The sequence below is a fragment of the Cyprinodon variegatus genome, unplaced genomic scaffold (genome assembly GCF_000732505.1).
Source record: "Cyprinodon variegatus isolate N-32 unplaced genomic scaffold, C_variegatus-1.0 Scaffold348, whole genome shotgun sequence".
Lineage (NCBI taxonomy): Eukaryota > Metazoa > Chordata > Actinopteri > Cyprinodontiformes > Cyprinodontidae > Cyprinodon > Cyprinodon variegatus.
In genome coordinates this window covers 113438-122696 of record NW_015150801.1, presented here as the reverse complement: position 1 = coordinate 122696, position 9259 = coordinate 113438, and the positions used below count along the sequence as shown (strand labels likewise).

General features: G+C 40.0%; 1 protein-coding gene across 1 annotated transcript in view; it reads right to left on the bottom strand.

Moving 5' to 3' along the window:
* Nucleotides 1-406, bottom strand: part of kcnmb2 (potassium channel subfamily M regulatory beta subunit 2) — a 21202-nt gene extending 20796 nt beyond the window's left edge. Inside the window, exon 1 of the mRNA XM_015385793.1 lies at nucleotides 300-406. The gene's annotated coding sequence lies outside the window, so the exon portion shown is untranslated. The remainder of the gene's footprint in view (nucleotides 1-299) is intronic.
* Between the last annotated feature and the right edge of the window lie 8853 nt (nucleotides 407-9259).

Here is a 9259-nt window from a genome sequence, read left to right as displayed (position 1 = left end):
TTAGGAACTGTAAGCCGAAATTACATTATTTGAAAGCTAACCTTCTTGGTTCTGAATATATACACAAAAACTGGGTGAGTAAAACTAATAGGAAAATATTAACGTAGGTCTTTTTTAAACAGCAGCTATAAAGACATGCTTGCAACTATATAACAGTTAAAGATGGTAAAGGTTTAAACATTCAATTAAAGACTCACAATTTCAATCATGCAGATATAAAAGAAAACATGTGACAGCTTAAAGAGTTTGAAAAGGCGAAGAATAAAAATGGAGCAGACAGAATATAAAAAAAAACTTACTGTGAGTCCAACCCTTGCTGCAGAGGATGGCGTTTCTCTGAAGCTTGTTGTTCCAGTTGCAGTTGTTGACGTTTTTGTCAGCTGGTTGGAGACGGAGAGGACTGGCAACACTCAGGTCCACAGGATGGACTGGAATCCCATTAGCAAACAGATGAAGAATGGGAGGAAGTGGAGGTTTTTCTTACCTCCGGGAAGGGAAGACCACGGCTGCACATACTTCCAATGCAATAAATGAAGGCTAACATCTAACATTATTGTTTTGTTTAAATCATTAAGCGATTTGACAATGCGCTGTGGACTGAATGTCCTCAAACTGAAAAACGTCCCACTCTGGTTCAGGTTCTAAAGACAAAGAAGGTGGAAAAAGGAAAATGTTTTTGAAAAATGCGCTAAAAAAGAATGATTAGGTTTGATGAGTGATGATATAAAAGATGTTTTTTTCTAACCAATAGGCTCATTGGACCAAAGCCTGGTATTAATCTAATAGACCTCACTTTTTTGGGTGTATTGCGAGTGAGATTATGGTTAAGGTTTGATTTAGTAATACACTGGTAGTAGTTAGATTTAGAATAGAAATGTAACTTTACACAAAATAATAGCAGTAGTCCAAACTTATTGTGTATGATGAGGTGGTGGATGTTTTTAAAGGAAATTAGAAAACACCATCACTCAACGCAGTTTGCATGAAAGCAGCTGGGAAAAACACCTCGTCTTATCTAACTCTGCTCAGGCTGCAGCAAAAATGTTATGCTTGGCGAGGAAAGTAAAAAAAACTGAGCACTAAAATGGGAGAAACTATTTCCTCTGTTACCTTTAGCGTGCAGCTTTGTCAATTTGTACCTTTTGCTTTGGTTAGTTGGTACCTGATTCCTTTAGGTAACAAATAGAGGAGTTTAATGTTCTCCATGTGTCACTTTATAACCAACAGATTAATTTATACCCGTTTTTGCAAATTGATTGCTAATCTTATCATATGCAATGTACTCATGTTTTATCAGGAGATATGATTTTATGATTCCAACTAATAATACATGCCAAGAGGCTATGAAGAATAATTGGCATAATGGGGTCATAATCTGAACCAGACTGAACCAGGAAACTCAAGGATTAAATCCTGTTTGATTAAACCATAATAAATAGTAATATAGTGTACTACAATGTGTGTTAAATATGATTTGTATAAGTTTCAGTTAAGCATTCTTATAACCAATCGTCTCAATAATTGATGCCAAAATATGTTGTGTTGTGTAACCATCAGTAGAAAATTGATTTTATTCAGAATCAGAAATACTTTAATAATCCCAGAGGGAAATTACTTCTGTTACACGCTCCAGTTACAGTTTTATATAATATATACACACATCCAACTATACAATAAAGTAAAGATAAAAAAATAAGAATAAAAAGAGATAAAATATATACACATATAGCTCTTCTGCTTCTGCTCTTCTTTAGAAGAGATTAAATGGAAAGGAATTGTGTGAAATATGTAGAACTACTCAAAGGGGCTAATTCACCAGCCTTTAGCTACACACTTAACAAAAACAGTGCACCGCTTAGAGTCAGAGTAAACTAAAAATTATCAAACATGCAAATAGAATATATCTTACTCCAATTACCAATGCCTTTAATACCCATGATGCCTTATGAAATACGAGTTTATGTAATAAAACTTCATGTTTAGGTCCTATCTTTGTCTTCAGGAGACATTCCAGTTAATTTTAATGTGAATTAAAACCTGGATGAAAAATGAAGAGCGCTAATCTAGAACCAAACCAAAAAAGGACCAAGAAAAAAAATAAATAAATTATAATTTAAAAAAAAAGAAAAATAGTTCACTCAACCCGATTTGAAAAACTAATTCCCTCAATGTAAAGAGAAAATGTAAATTAGTTCTAAAATAGATAAGGCTGATAAAAACACCTCAAAATGAATTAAAACTCATTTAAATATTTTAAAATGTCTTCAACAATAAACATTTTCACGAACAAATGCAACATGTAGATTGAAGGCTGTCATAAACACAGGCCTGACTTTTTTATTTAGGCTTAGCACTTCTACAAGCCTGTTTAATATTTATAAAAATGAAGCTACCAGTTCAAACACCTGTATTTTTTGGTGTTCTAAATTGCATTTTAGAATTAGGGCAATGTCATAAAAAGCAGCTATGAGACTCACCACATGGTGTCAGCAGAGCTGACCTGATAGATAACCATGACTGCAGTGTCGCACATGACTCTACAGGGGTCACTGTGGAGCTATGAATTCAGAGTTAGGTGCTGGTGTCTGTAGGAGGTGATATTTCCACACAACCTCTATAGTTCAGCTTCTGACATGCACTGTTTTGGAACAGGGTTCACACAGGCTTAGCTTGGCACTCTATTTTCGAACTCCACCCTAACATATCCGAGTGGACTTGGTGACTCCACCTCACAGAGCTCCTGCTGTGATGGCTAATATGTGTGTGTTTCTCTCACTGTGTTTGATCCCAGAGAGGAAGACAAGACAGAGCAGGGCTGAGGCGCTAAAGGGAATGTAGGTCAAAGGCTAGATAGACGGACGGAGGAGGTGAAGGTAATGTAAATAGAGTTGAAACAAGAAAGGACAAAGAAGAATACAACCTACCTCCCAGAATCCCATCTTAGGGTCACAAACAGACCAGCGGAGATATAAGTAGCCACAGAATCGGTCAAATGATTACTTTCTGAGTGTCTGCATGTGTGTGGATGGATTATTTTGCTGCTCCATCTTTTCTTCCAGATAGAGGTGACCTACATAATCGGAAAACTCTTGGAGATAAAAGTGAGAAAAAGCTCTCGGCCTGTGTAGATCTGTTCGTGTGGATGTGCGGGGGAGGATGGTGCTGGGGTTATGGTAAATGTTGCATCAGATGAAAGTGATCAAAACCATGGTGCTGCTGCTCACTGCCTCATTCTCAAACATTGCCATGGCAACCACTGAGTAAGACTAAGATGATAAAAACAGGCCTTTACTGTCCAGTGTATATGTGTGTCTCATATTTTCTTTTTGCCCAGCACTGTTGGACACTAAATCATTGAATTATAGAAAAATGCTATAAACAAACAGGGAGCAGTAGTGTTACTTCTTAGAGATATGCTTTGCTTTTATGGAGCAATAAAACAGAAAACTGAGCCTGTTCTTTGGGTTTTCTACACCATGAGCCTTAGGATGTTTGGTGAAAGTGTTAATGACTTTATGCAAAAAGCTAAAACAAATCAAATAAAAAACATAATGTAATTTTTTTCCGAACATATGCATGCAGATTTAATACCATGAAGCAGCCATTTTTTTTTACAAGCATGAGGTCATGCTCCTTCTCTGCATTCTCTTGCCTTTTATGCACCGCTTGATTTTCTCCTGTTCGCATTTGGACTCATTTCTGTGCTTTTGTCAACTTGTGTCTCTCTGAGGGAGGAGCCAACCTGATAAAATAGACCGTCAGTGATTGGCTACTTTTCAGGAAGTCGTCCCACTTGAGTGTTGAGTACTCTTTACTTCTTGGCTAAAGCTAGTATAGTTAACAGTAACAAAACAAAAAAAATAAATTAACTGGACAGCCAAACCTCAACCTCAACCAAAGGTACTAGGGGCAGATCTCATCTTCCCCTGAAGCCTTGCCACCGCCAAGTTCTTTCACCGCTTTGGTTACCTCAGCCTTGGTGATGAACGGATCTCACTCGGATCTTCTCTCCCAATAGAAGTTGCATCTACCAGGTTAAGGAGATCCTGAAAGTATTCCTTACACCGTCGGACGATGGATCAACAGCTCCCCACTCCCACTGAAAACACTAACCACTGCTTTACCCCCAGAATCGCAGGGTGTGACGATAGTCTTTCTAAATAGTCTCTCCCACCATCTCCCGGTTTTTACCTTTGCGAACTACTGGGCAGCGACATATTGACTTACAATACCTATTTGCTGACCTAGGAAGCCAGCCAGGGTCAGTAGGAGTCTTTCTTCAGCTTGACAGCATCCCTAAAGGGCTGGTTATTCTCCCGCAGCAGTGCAGCGGAGCTTATCACAGATATTTTTGATTTATGCCCAATTTTGAAGCGTGGTCTGCGCTATGTTATTGCACACTACAACGCAGGAGGGACAATCACGAACTAGCTGTGTTACTAGATACAACCAAGGCGGTGAGGAAGTTGTGGCAACTTTGTGTGACAACAGAGGGACATGAGGGCGAAAACGAGCGTCCTCGCGCACCTTCATGAGTCATTTTTCACAATAGCGGTGATACAAACAAAACAAGCCAGTAAGATACCAAACAGGAAATACGCATAGTGTAGAGCGGATGTAGATTTGACCAATCAGAGGCCTCCTGTCTGCAGCACTGTCTGTGGTCACCTACAATTTCGGAGAGCTGCAAGAGATTGTCTGCGGAAGGGGAGAGGGGGGCATATCTGTGTTAACTGCGCGGACGCAGACGACCTGCTTTCTGAGTATAAATCAGCCTTTACTGCCAGTATCCACCACTAGGTTTCTGCTGATCACCGCAGATGCTTTCTATTGACAGCAGAGGCAGAGAACACGGTTGTCCCCTACCTCCCCCTGAATCTGGGAAAGTTCTCCCAGAGAAGGGATTGGGATACGTCTCTGCTCGAGTTCTCCACAAGACATTCCCAGCAAACCCTGAGTACTCGGATCCAGGCCCACCTCTGCCTTCCGCACCTCTCTGTAGGCCACTCCAGAGTAGAAGAGTAGAAGAGAATTGGGGAGCTGGGTTCCAGAGTCTGGTTATGTGTGAGTCTGGGTTATGTGTGCAGGCAAGCATGAATGTTTCTAGCTGGTATTTTTCCTCCCCCTGCACAAGCTCCTTTCCCCCACAAAAGATGGGACGTTCCACATCCCCAGAGCTAGTTTAAGCATCCATGGATCAGGTCCACAGATCCCTCATGGTTCCCATTGCAGGTGGTGGACCCACTGGGCGATTACCTGATGTCACTCCTTCTGGCTTGGCCAGCCGATGCATCCAAGTAGGAACTTGACCACCAGGCGCTTGTTGTCAAACCGAAACCGGGGCTTGGATCCTGATCAAGGTCCCTGCTCCACCACACCAGGTTATCAAATGCCTTTATTTAGCCGGCGTTTTTGAACCCTTGAAGTAGCTTCCTGCGTTAAGTTGAGGGTACTAAGCCATGATCTATAGAATATAACACTTCTAATGCTGCTCCTATAAAAATAGAAAGTATTATATAAACTAATTCATAAGTGCAAGCTTAGAATGAAACCAAAATAACCTCACATCTCTCATAGTTTTCTTTCCATAATCAGCTCTCTTTAGGCCCTTGTTGTCAGTCAGGAGGGAAACCAAGGTTAAAAATGTTGTGTATTCATCGAGCCGTAGTAGTTTAACAAAACAAAGGCCGAAGAAAAGCAGATTTTATTGCTCCTGTCAGCTAAGAGAAGAACAGTGGTTCTTTTTCCTTTAAATAGGACTTTGTTATTTTACAGTCAGTAAATGTATGCAGTCTGTATGGGGGTGAGCCTGGTGTTACAGAGGTATAAAAAAACATGCCATCATTTCTCAGAAACCACAGAGTTGGTTGCCATGGGAATGCTGCAGGGAGCTCCTCATCCTCCCACCAATGGGCTTTGTGATTTGTTACCCCAGGAAACCTGGCTTGTTGCCTGGGAGACCAGAGGCTGTGTGCTCCACTTGGTTCTGCCTGGCTGAAGCACACGCTGCTGAAAAACAAAATGCTCTGTTGAAGCCTGGGATTATTTTATCCAAGATGGGAGGAATACTGATCTGTAGTAAAAACTGGTCATCGGCCACAGAGTGTAGACAGTAATGACGTATTTCTGGTTCCATGCAATAATGAGTTTTACTTTATTAAGGTGCTGTTGTATAATATTATAAGAACATTAATACAATGTAACACATATGTTGATATATTGATGAACCCACAGAAAATCTGTGATTTTGTGTGGGTTTTTGTTGGGAGGATATGGGTAATCTGTATCTTTCCTCCTGTGGTTTAACATCTTCATTAAAAATAGGTTAATTTGTGGGTGAATAGCAGGTTCAAGTGGGGTAATTTGCCAATCTTATAGTACATCTATAGGTTAATTTAATTGCATCTCATGCCTACAAATAGACAGATGGAAAATGCTGTCTGCTACTGTAGGTGATTTTACAAAATGCTTACTTTAATGAAAAATGGCCATATCTCTATAGTTAACATTTAGGTCATCTAATTCCATTGATTAGTCATTTTAAGAGACATTATGTTCGTTTTTACTTAAAAATATCTATGTGATAGCCTTTTTGATAGACTTCATTCATCTAATCAAGTCATCATGTTACGATTGGACTGACTTAATGAGATGACTGGAGTCTGGTGTGCCATTGCTTGGTTGCAAAGAAAACCTGCAGCCACACCCCTGCTGTAAAGTATGTAGTATATTTTGAACATCTGTACAATCTATTTTATTATATACAGTAATTAGTGGTTGAAATTAAAGTTGTCAGGTGTTGCAAATACCTTTGTGTGTTTGTAGTTGTTTTCTAGCAGTGTTTTGTTCTTGAGTTACTCTTTGTCGCCCCCTTGTGTTTGTCTCCTTTCCCCTTGGCTTCCTTCTAGTTGCTTCCATCCACACCTGTTCCTTGTCAGCTCATTAGTCCAGTCTTTGTCTCCTATATATACTCTCCCTGTGCAGTTCCTCAGTGCTGGTTCCTCGTCTTTTCCTGGCTCCTCATGTATGTTTTCCCTGATGTCTCCTATATTCTGGATTTTTCTGCATACGTTATTTTGGATTTTGGGATTCCTGCTTCATTTGCCTGTGAGTACTTCATGAAATCAGCAAAACTCATCTCTGCCTACTAATCTCTGCATTTCGGTCCTCAAAGCCTCCACTCAGCCTGACATTGTGGTGATAGAAATGACTTATTTAATGCCAACACTCCCTGATGGATAATCTGCTGTTCATAATCGTCTCTGATCAGCATTTGAAAAAACTGTAAGCTGTATATCATTGCGCCTGATTGTCTAACATGTTAAACAGATATCAGACCCTCTAGCTGGTTAGGCTTTCATCTATAAATGTATTTTGGACAACTTCCTTTATACTTATGTTCATTTCTGTCCAGAACGTTTTCCGATATGGAAAACATTTTAATGCGGGTCCCCAAGGTCAGAACTGAAATGGATGAAAAGGCTTTTAAGTTTTCTAGCCCTGCAACCTGGAATGACAAAAAAAAGGATTTAAAGTTATCATCTCATATTCCTTTGAGGGCAATTTAAATCAATGTTAAAGGACAGAGACATTAGATCATTTGCCATCTGTAACGGCCCAGCTGTTTAATTATGTGATGCTGCACATTTAGTACTGTTGTATGATTTGTGCTGATAGCCTTTGCTGGCAGGTCACTGTTGGAAAAAGCAGTTTAATCTCAGTCCTGTTATTAAGGATTCACACACATACACAGATCAATATATATGAATATATAATTGTATAAAATACATTTTCTGTGCAGCACTTTCATCAGCTGTGATTGTTTTTTAGTGCTTAACAAATAAGATTGGATTTGGTACATATATATATATATATATATATATATATATCTTTTATAAAACGGTAGCAGACTTATAACAATATATTTAGTTTAAATATCATTTTTTTACATTATAAATGGTTCTTTCTGCTTTCTTGCATGCTTATTTACAGTATAATACAGCAAATAAATAAAATTACCTTATTTCCGTGACTATAAGCGCATGTAAATGTCTTTTTTTCCCTCAAAATGTGCGGCGCCCTATACTGCGGTGCGCCCTATGTGTGTTGTTACTGCGGATGTTGTTGAGACCACCATGAGAACGTTAAAGGGGGAAGTGTGGGTGTGGATTGGCTGCCACGCAAATGGACAGAAACAGCCGTCTATGGTGATTTTTAAGTGAAAGACTTTGCCTAAAGAGACTTTTTCCAGCTGGAGACGTTATTAAGGCAAATGAAAAGGGCTGGATGGATGAGGAGATGATGAAAGCGTGGCTGAGTGAGGTGTATGTAAGGAGACCAGGTGGGTTTTTTTCCACGCATCACCATCACCACTGCCCATCTCACAGCCGATGTGAAAAATAAGGTGAAAAAAATGAACGCTGTGCTCGCTGTTATTCCAGGAGGTCTGACAAAGGAACTTCAACTGCTCGACATCGGTGTGAACCGGCCGTTCAAAGTAAGGCTGCGAGCGGCGTGGGAGTGATGGATGACCGACGGAGACGAAAGTTTCACGAAAAGTGGAAGGCAGTGCCGGGCAAGTTACGCCACCGTTTGGGGATGGATTGTTGATGCTTGGGCTAACGTGTCTGCTGGCTCTGTTGTTCGAGCTTTCGCAAAAGCCGGCATCATTTCCGAGGAGCCGCCCGGCACGGAAAGTGACTCTGACAGTGAAGAAGGGGAAATTGGCATGTCTGATTTAGCGCAGCTGTTTAATTCAGAAACAGAGGATGATGACTTTGATGGGTTTGATTAATACTTTGTAATAAATACATGAATAAAGAACAAACATACTCAGTTTTGCTCCCGCTCTATTTTTAAATACGCAGTAGAGGTATTTAAACCTAGTAGAGGACATGTACCGGTATATAAAACCCACGCCCTATAATCCGGTGCGCCTTATGTGTGTGTTAAATACAGTAATGGCACACATAACTGAGACTGTGCCTTTTAGTACGGTGCGCCTTATGGTCGTGAAAATACACTAGGACACAAGTAAGATTTCGGTCTATCGTGCCTGTAACGGTATCATTGAGCAAATAAGTAATTATTCTTTAACCAGGGATGTTAAATCTCATGCCACTTTTTTTTATGTCTATCTTTACAACCGAGTTACATCAACTATTTTCCACAAGGACAAGTAGTCTGCCTTTCACCAACCTGAATAACAAGTCAGCCAACGACTTGCTGAGTGTTTTTGAATCAAGGCAGCACACAAGGC